Raw genomic sequence first — 8998 nt, forward strand, 5'->3', positions numbered from 1 at the left:
CATGATATAATACATGTTTCAATGCCATTCTCCCAATTCTTCCCACCCTCTCCCTCTCCCACAGAGTCCATAAGACTGTTCTATACATCAGTGTCTCTTTTGTTGTCTCGTACACAGGGTTATTGTTACCATCTTTCTAAATTCCATATATATGCGTTAGTATACTGTATTGGTGTTTTTCTTTCTGGCTTACTTCACTCTGTATAATAGGCTCCAGTTTCATCCACCTCATTAGAACTGATTCAAATGTATTCTTTTTAATGGCTGAGTAATACTCCATTGTGTATATGTACCACTGCTTTCTTATCCATTCATCTGCTGATGGGCATCTAGGTTGCTTCCATGTCCTGGTTACTATAAACAGTGCTGCAATGAACATTGGGGTACACGTGTCTCTTTCAATTCTGGTTTCCTCAGTGTGTATGCCCAGCAGTGGGATTGCTGGATCATAAGGCAGTTCTATTTCCAGTTTTTTAAGGAATCTCCACACTGTTCTCCATAGTGGCTGTACTAGTTTGCATTCCCACCAACAGTGTAAGAGGGTTCCCTTTTCTCCACACCCTCTCCAGTATTTATTATTTGTAGACTTTTGGATCACAGCCATTATGACTGGCATGAAATGGTACCTCATAGTGGTTTTGATTTGCATTTCTCTGATTATGAGTGATGTTGAGCATCTTTTCATGTGTTTGTTAGCCATCTGTATGTCTTCTTTGGAGAAATGTCTATTTAGTTCTTTGGCCCATTTTTTGATTGGCTCATTTATTTTTCTGGAGTTGAGCTGTAGGAGCTGCTTGTATATTTTTGAGATTAGTTGTTTGTCAGTTGCTTCATTTGCTATTATTTTCTCGCATTCTGAAGGCTGCCTTTTCACCTTGCTAATAGTTTCCTTTGATGTGCAGAAGCTTTTAAGGATAATTAGGTCCCATTTGTTTATTTTTGCTTTTATTTCCAATATTCTGGGAGATGGGTCATAGAGGATCCTGCTGTGATGTATGTCAGAGAGTGTTTTGCCTATCTTCTCCTCTAGGAGTTTTATAGTTTCTGGTCTTACATTTAGATCTTTAATCCATTTTGAGTTTATTTTTGTGTGTGGTGTTAGAAAGTGTTCTAGTTTCATTCTTTTACAAGTGGTTGACCAGATTTCCCAGCACCACTTGTTAAAGAGATTGTCTTTAATCTATTGTATATTCTTGCCTCCTTTGTTGAAGATAAGGTGTCCATATGTGCATGGATTTATTTCTGGGCTTTCTATTTTGTTCCATTGATCTACATTTCTGTCTTTGTGCCAGTACCATACTGTCTTGATAACTGTGGCTTTTTAGTAGAGCCTGAAGTCAGGTAGGTTGATTCCTCCAGTTCCATTCTTCTTTCTCAAAATAGCTTTGGCTATTCAAGGTTTTTTGTATTTCCAAACAAATTGTGAAATTATTTGTTCTAGCTCTGTGAAGAATACCGTTGGTAGCTTGATAGGGATTGTATTGAATCTATAAATTGCTTTGGGTAGTATACTCATTTTCACTATATTGATTCTTCCAATCCATGAACATGATATATTTCTCCATCTATTAGTGTCCTCTTTGATTTCTTTCACCAGTGTTTTATAGTTTTCTATATATAGGTCTTTAGTTTCTTTAGGTAGATATATTCCTAAGTATTTTATTCTTTCAGTTGCAATGGTGAATGGAATTGTTTCCTTAATTTCTCTTTCTTTGATTACAGTTTCAATTTCCGTGCTTGTGATAGGTCTGTTAAGATTTTCTATTTCTTCCTGGTCCAGTTTTGGAAAGTTGTACTTATCTAAGAATTTGTCCATTTCTTCCACGTTGTCCATCTTATTGGCATATAATTGTTGATAGTAGTCTCTTATGATCCTTTGTATTTCTGTGTTGTCTGTTGTGATCTCTCCATTTTCATTTCTAATTTTATTGATTTGATTTTTCTCCCTTTGTTTCTTGATGAGTCTGGCTAATGGTTTGTCAATTTTATTTATCCTTTCAAAGAACCAGCTTTTGGCTTTGTTGATTTTTGCTATGGTCTCTTTTGTTTCTTTTTTTTTTTTTCTCATATTTATTTTTATTTCTTTATTTTTTTTTTTTGATAAATTTAACGCCTTTTATTGCCATACCTCATTTTACTGTGCTTTGCTTTAGTGAACTTTATAGATACATGTTTTTTTTTTTTTTTTCCCCTTGTTAATTTTCTGTTTAGTTGATCTATCCATAAGTGTGAGTGGGGTATTAAAGTCTCCCACTATTATTGTGTTATTGTTAATTTCTCCTTTCATACTTGTTAGGATTTGTCTTACATACTGCGGTGCTCCCATGTTGGGTGGATATATATTTATAATTGTTATATCTTCTTCTTGGATTGATCCTTTGATCATTATGTAGTGACCTTTTTTGTCTCTTTTCACAGCCTTTGTTTTAAAGTCTAATTTATCTGATACGAGTATTGTGACTCCTGCTTTCTTTTGGTCCCAATTTGCATAGAAAATCTTTTTCCAGCCCTTCACTTTCAGTCTGTATGTGACCCCTGTTTTGAGGTGGGTCTCTTGTAGACAACATATGTAGGGGTCTTGTTTTTGTATCCATTCAGCCAGTCTTTGTCTTTTGGTTGGGGCATTCAACCCATTTACATTTAAGGTAATTACTAATAAGTATGATCCCGTTGCCATTTACTTTATTGTTTTGGGTTCGAGTTTATACACCATTTTTGTGTTTCCTGTCTAGAGAATACCCTTTAGTATTTGTTGGAGAGCTGGTTTGGTGGTGCAGAATTCTCTCAGCTTTTGCTTGTCTGAAAAGCTTTTGATTTCTCCTTCATACTTGAATGAGATCCTTGCTGGGTACAATAATCTGGGCTGTAGGTTATTTTCTTTCATCATTTTAAGTATGTCTTGCCATTCCCTCCTGGCTTAAAGAGTTTCTATTGAAAGATCAGCTGTTATCCTTATGGGAATTCCCTTGTGTGTTATTTGTTGTTTTTCCCTTGCTGCTTTTAATATTTGTTCTTTGTGTTTGATCTTTGTTAATTTGATTAATATGTGTCTTGGGGTGTTTTGCCTTGGGTTTATCCTGTTTGGGACTCTCTGGGTTTCTTGGACTTGGGTGGCTGTTTCCTTCCCCATTTTAGGGAAGTTTTCCACTATTATCTCCTCAAGTATTTTCTCATGGTCTTTCTTTTTGTCTTCTTTTTCTGGGACCCCTATGATTCGAATGTTGTAGCATTTAATATTGTCCTGGAGGTCTCTGAGATTGTCCTCATTTCTTTTAATTCGTTTTTCTTTTATCCTCTCTGATTCATTTATTTCTACCATTCTATCTTCTAATTCACTAATCCTCTCTTCTGCCTCTGTTATTCTACTATTTGTTGCCTCCAGAGTGTTTTTAATTTCATTTATTGCATTATTCATTATATATTGACTCTTTTTTATTTCTTCTAGGTCCTTGTTAAACCTTTCTTGCATCTTCTCAATCCTTGTCTCCAGGCTATTTATCTGTGATTCCATTTTGATTTCAAGATTTTGGATCAATTTCACTATCATTATTCAGAATTCTTTATCAGGTAGATTCCCTATCTCTTCCTCTTTTGTTTGGTTTGGTGGGCATTTATCCTGTTCCTTTATCTGCTGGGTATTCCTCTGTCTCTTCATCTTGTTTAAATTGCTGAGTTTGGGGTGTCCTTTTTGTATTCTGGCAGTTTGTGGAGTTCTCTTTATTGTGGCATTTCCTTGCTGTGTGTTGGTTTGTATAGGCGGCTTGTCAAGGTTTCTTGGTTAGGGAAGCTTGTGTCGGTGTTCTGGTGGGTGGAGCTGTATTTCTTCTCTCTGGAGTGCAATGAAGTGTCCAGTAATGAGTTATGAGATGTCTATGGTTTTGGGGTGACTTTGTGCAGCCTGTATCTTGGAGCTCAGGGCTGTGTTCCTTTGTTGCTGGAGAATTTGCTTGGTATGTCTTGCCCTGGAACTTGTTGGCCCTTGTGTGGTGCTTAGTTTCAGTGTAGGTATGGAGGCGTTTGATGAGCTCCTGTCAATTAATGTTCCTTGGAGTCAGGAGTTCCCTAGAGTCAGGGTTTGGACTTAAGCCTCCTGCTTCCAGTTATTGGTCTTATTTTTTACAGTAGTTTCAAAACTTCTCCTTCTATACAGCACCTTTGATAAAACATCTACGTTAAAGATGAAAAGTTTCTCTACCGTGAGGGTCACCCAGAGAGGTTCACAGCGTTACATGGAGAAGAGAAGAGGGAGGAGGGAGTTAGAGGTGACCCACATGACATGAGGTGGGATCAATAGAGGAGAGAGTGGGCTAGCCAGTAATCACTTCCTTATGTGCACTCCACAACTGGACCGCTCAGAGATGTTCACAGAGTTATACAGAGAAAAGAAGGAGGAGGAAGGAGACAGAGGTGGCCAGGAGGATAAAAGGGGGGAATGAAAAGGAGGGATACAGATTCAGCCAGTAATCAGTTACCTAAGTGCTCTCCACCATCTGGAACACACAGAAATTCACAGAGTTGGGTAGAGTAGAGGGGGTTAGGGAGGAGACACAGGCGACCTGGTGGAGAAAAAGGAGAGTCCAAAGGGAGAGAGAGCAGTCAAGCCAGTAATCTCTCTCCCTAGTGAAAAATGGGTACTGAAGATTGGGTTCTTAAAGGTACAAAAGTGGTAACAAATACATAAAAGCAAAAATTAAAAATCTAGAGTAGAGTTTGGAATTTCAAAAATACAATGTTAAAGAAAAGAAGACAGAAAAGAAAGAGAAAAAACGAACAAACAAAAACAAACAAGGTGGCGAAAATTATAAGAAAATATAGGTACAAAATTGATAACTAATACCAAAAAGCAAAAGTTAAAAATCTAAAGTAGAGTTTGGAATTTCAAAAATACAATGTTAAAAAAAAAGAAGAAGAAAAAGAAAGAGAGGGAAAAAAAAAAGTTGCAAAAATTATAAAGAAAATACAGGTTCAAAATTGATATCAAATACCAAAAAGCATAAATTAAATATCTAGAGTAGAGTTTGGAATTTCAGATATACAATGTTATATAAAAGAAGAAGAGAAAGAAACAGAGGGGAAAAAAAAAGTCACAGAAATTATAAAAAAAAATATAGGTACAAAATTGATGACAAATACCAAAAAGCTAAAATTAAAAATCTAGAGTAGAGTTTGGAATTTCAAAAATACAATGTTAAAGAAAAGAAGAAAGAAAAAAAAAACAAACAAGGTCAAAAAAATTATAAAAAAAAATATATATGAAGTTTGCTTTAAAAAAAAATAGGGTCTTTTTTTTTGCAAAGTAATAGGTTATAAAAGTGAAAATTAAAGGAATAATAGAGGACTTAAAATTTTTTTTAAAAATTAAAAAAAAAAAGAATGATCATAAAAATAGTAAAAATATATCTAGGACTTTCTCTGGTTTTGTTGTGAGTATTGTGGGTTCAGTTCATTTTTGGCTAGTTCCTTGGTCCAACTTCTATTTCTGAAGATCTATAGGTCCCTTCCTATGTAGTCAGTAGTAACCACAGGGTTTTAATCTATTGCCTGTAGCTTCCAAGGAGGTTCCCTCTGTTATAGCTTCTTCTGTTTGCTGGTCTCTTCACTGTCTGGTTTCCGCTCTGACACAAAGGGGATGGTGGAGGACACTTTATTTTTTAGGCTCACTTGTTCAGTCCCCCTGTGGGGAGGGAGGGAGGGATGCTGCAAACAAGTAACACTGGCGTGTGCTCGCAGTGCCTCAGCCACACTGGGTCTGCCCCCGCTCATGGCACGTGTAGCCTCCCTGCCCACACTGCTCAGGCTCTAGGTTGCTCCACAGGGAACCATCCGTGGCTGGCCCTGGGCTGCCTGCACCTCCGAGGTCCAAGCCGCTCAGGTTCAGGCACTCGGGTAGTCCTCAGAGGCGTAGACTCGGTTGGGCCTGCGTTTTGTGCCCTTTCCAGGTCCGAACAGCTCAGGTGATGAGGTGTTTGGCGAGTGCAATTGCTGCGACTTATCACCTCCCTGCCGCTTGGTTATCTAGGTGTACAACTGGCATGCCTTCTCAGGCAGATGTTGACTGTCCAGACCCCCAAGAAGTTTTAGTTAGCAAAGAAGCCTGCTTACAGTTTTATAGATAATGTCTCTCTGGGGCTGTGATTGCCCCCTTCTGGCTCTGCCTGCCTGTCTCCAGAGGGGGATGGTCTGCAGCTGTCTATCTCTGTTCAGTCCTTTGTTCTGTGCACGAGCCTGGCGGTGTCTTAGGTTAGGGCTGGCTTTTCGTGTGGTAGATATCCCAGAGTCTGGTTTGCTAGCCCAAATTATTTCGCTCAGATAGCGCTCAGGGTTTTCAGGCCAGATCCTTACTCTGAGTGATGCAGCCCGTGCCGCGCCTCCCTGCCCAGCCCCCGCTTGCTAATGGCGCAGGCCTCTGCGCTGCTTCTCCGCTGGGGGAGTTACCGTAGGGCTCGCAATCTGCAGGTTTTAATTGTTTATTTATTTTTCCTCCCTGTTATGTTGCCCTCCGTGCTGCCAGAGCTCGGCACAGATTCGGCAGTGAGAAGGTTTCCTGGTGTTTGGAAATGTCTCTCTTTTTAAGACTCCCTTCCCGGGACGGAATTCCATCCCTCCCTCTTTTGTCTCTTTTTTGTCTTTTATATTTTTTCCTACCTCCTTTCGAAGACTTGGGTTGCTTTTCTGGGTGTCTGATGTCCTCTGCCGGCATTCAGAAGTTGTTTTGTGGAATTTACTCGGCGTTTAAATGTTCTTTTGATGAATTTGTGCGGGAGAAAGTGTTCTTCCCGTCCTACTCCTCTGCCATCTTAGGTCCTCCTCCCTAAATCTCTTTTAAAGATAATTAAACATTTAAATAAAAAGAATAATAATGCATGGTAAGGTTTGTAATAAACATAACACTAAAATATATGATAACAATAGCGTAAAGGTCAGAAGGGGAGAAATGGAAGTACATCATTTTAAGAGTTGTGTACTTTACAGTACACGACACACACTGCCACTTGACAGGAGACTGTGAGATACTATAAACCCTAAATCAAGTGCTAAAACAACAACAACTTTTTAAAGTTATGAGAGGGAGGTTCAAGAGGGAGGGGACATATGTGTACTTATGGCTGATTCATGTTGAGGTTTGACAGAAAACAACAGAATTCTGTAAAGCAATTATCCTTCAGTTAAAAAATAAGTTAATTAAAAAAGAGATCCAAGCGTAGGGAGAAAAAAGTTGTAACTAATAAACCAAAAAGGTGGGTAAAACAAAATCATGAAAAATACTCAATTAAATCTAGAGAACTAATAATATGAGGAAAAGGAGAACAAAGAACAAATAAAACAATAGAAAACAAATCATAAGATGACAAATTTAAATTTAACAATATCGATAATCACATTAAATATGAATATTACCAGTTAGAAGTCAGAGATGATCATATTGATTAAATAAGGCAAGACTCAATTTATGCTGCCTATAGGAAATACACTTCAAGATAAAATTCATAAATGCCCAGCCAGAGTGATCAGAAAATAAGGAGATAAGACACAAATTGTCAATATCAGAAATGAAAAAGGTGACTATAAATTATACAGACAGTAAAATAACAATGTAATATTATGAATAACTTTATGTAGGTAAATTTAAAAACTTAAATGAAATGGAAACATTTCTTAACTATCTCAAAGTACCAAAATCACCAAGAATAAATGATGTCAGTACTGAATCTATTATGGAAATTTAATTTTCTAATTAAAAGTTTTCTTACAAAGGCAACTCCAGATCCAGATTGCTTCACTGGTGAAATAATGAATTTGGAGATACATTTAAAGGAAAATCCAATTCTGTACAAAATTTTCTACAAAACTGAAGAGAAGGTAATATTTTCTAACCATTCTATGAGGCCAGAATTACCCTGATCCTAAAACCTAAAAGAAATATTACAAGGGAATAAAAACCTACAGACCATATTTCCCATGAAAATATATGCAAAAATTTAAAGCAAACTTTAGAAAATTAAATCAACAATATATTCAAAAGTATAAATTCATCATGACCAAATGTTGTTTAGCCCAAGAGCATAAGATTGTTTTAACATTTTAAAACCAATCAATGTATTTCATAATACTAAAAAACAAAAAGGAAAAACATATTGTCATTCCAGTAAACACTGAGAAAGCATTTAATAAAATCCAACATCCATTCCTCATAAAAGTACTGGTACACTAGGAATAGAAGGGAATTACCTTAATCTGATAAAGGCTGCCTATCAATAACTTATCACCAACATACTTCATGAAGAAAGACTGAATGCTTCACCCCGGAGATTAAAAACAGCACAAGGATGTTCACTCTCACTATTTCTAGTCAACAACACTAGGTGTTCTATACAGTGCAATAAGGTTATAAAGGGAAATAAAAGGCATTTCTATTGGAAATAAAACATTAAAAGCCTTTATTCACAGACAGCATTGATCATCTACGTGTAAAATTCAATAAAATCTACAGAATTGCTTTTATAACTAATAAGTGAATTTAGCAAGGTTCAGGATGCCCAGTAAGTCAATTGTATTCCATATTGTATTTCAAACAATTAAAATTGATTTTACCAAAAAATATCATTTAGATAATATTAAAAATGTCTGGCAAACGATGCGTAAGAGCGCTACACTGAAAACTACAAACCAATACTGACAAAAATTAAAGAGGATATAAATAATGGAAAGATAAACCTTGTTATGAGATTTGAAAGTTAAATATTAAGATGTCAGCAAGACAGGATTTCTCAAAGTAATCTATAGGTTTAGCGATCCCAAACAAAATTCTAGCTAGTTTCTTTTCTTGTAGAAACTGACAAATTGATTCTAAAAGTCCTATGGAAATGCAATAGGAAACTAGTAAAAATTATTAATATTATAATACCACAATATTACACAATTCCTGAGTGAATGATACTACTTGGAATTATTCAGCTCTGTTGTCCTGTTGACTATGAAGTCTACTCCATTTCTTCTA

The sequence above is a fragment of the Bos taurus genome, chromosome 1 (assembly GCF_002263795.3).
Source record: "Bos taurus isolate L1 Dominette 01449 registration number 42190680 breed Hereford chromosome 1, ARS-UCD2.0, whole genome shotgun sequence".
Lineage (NCBI taxonomy): Eukaryota > Metazoa > Chordata > Mammalia > Artiodactyla > Bovidae > Bos > Bos taurus.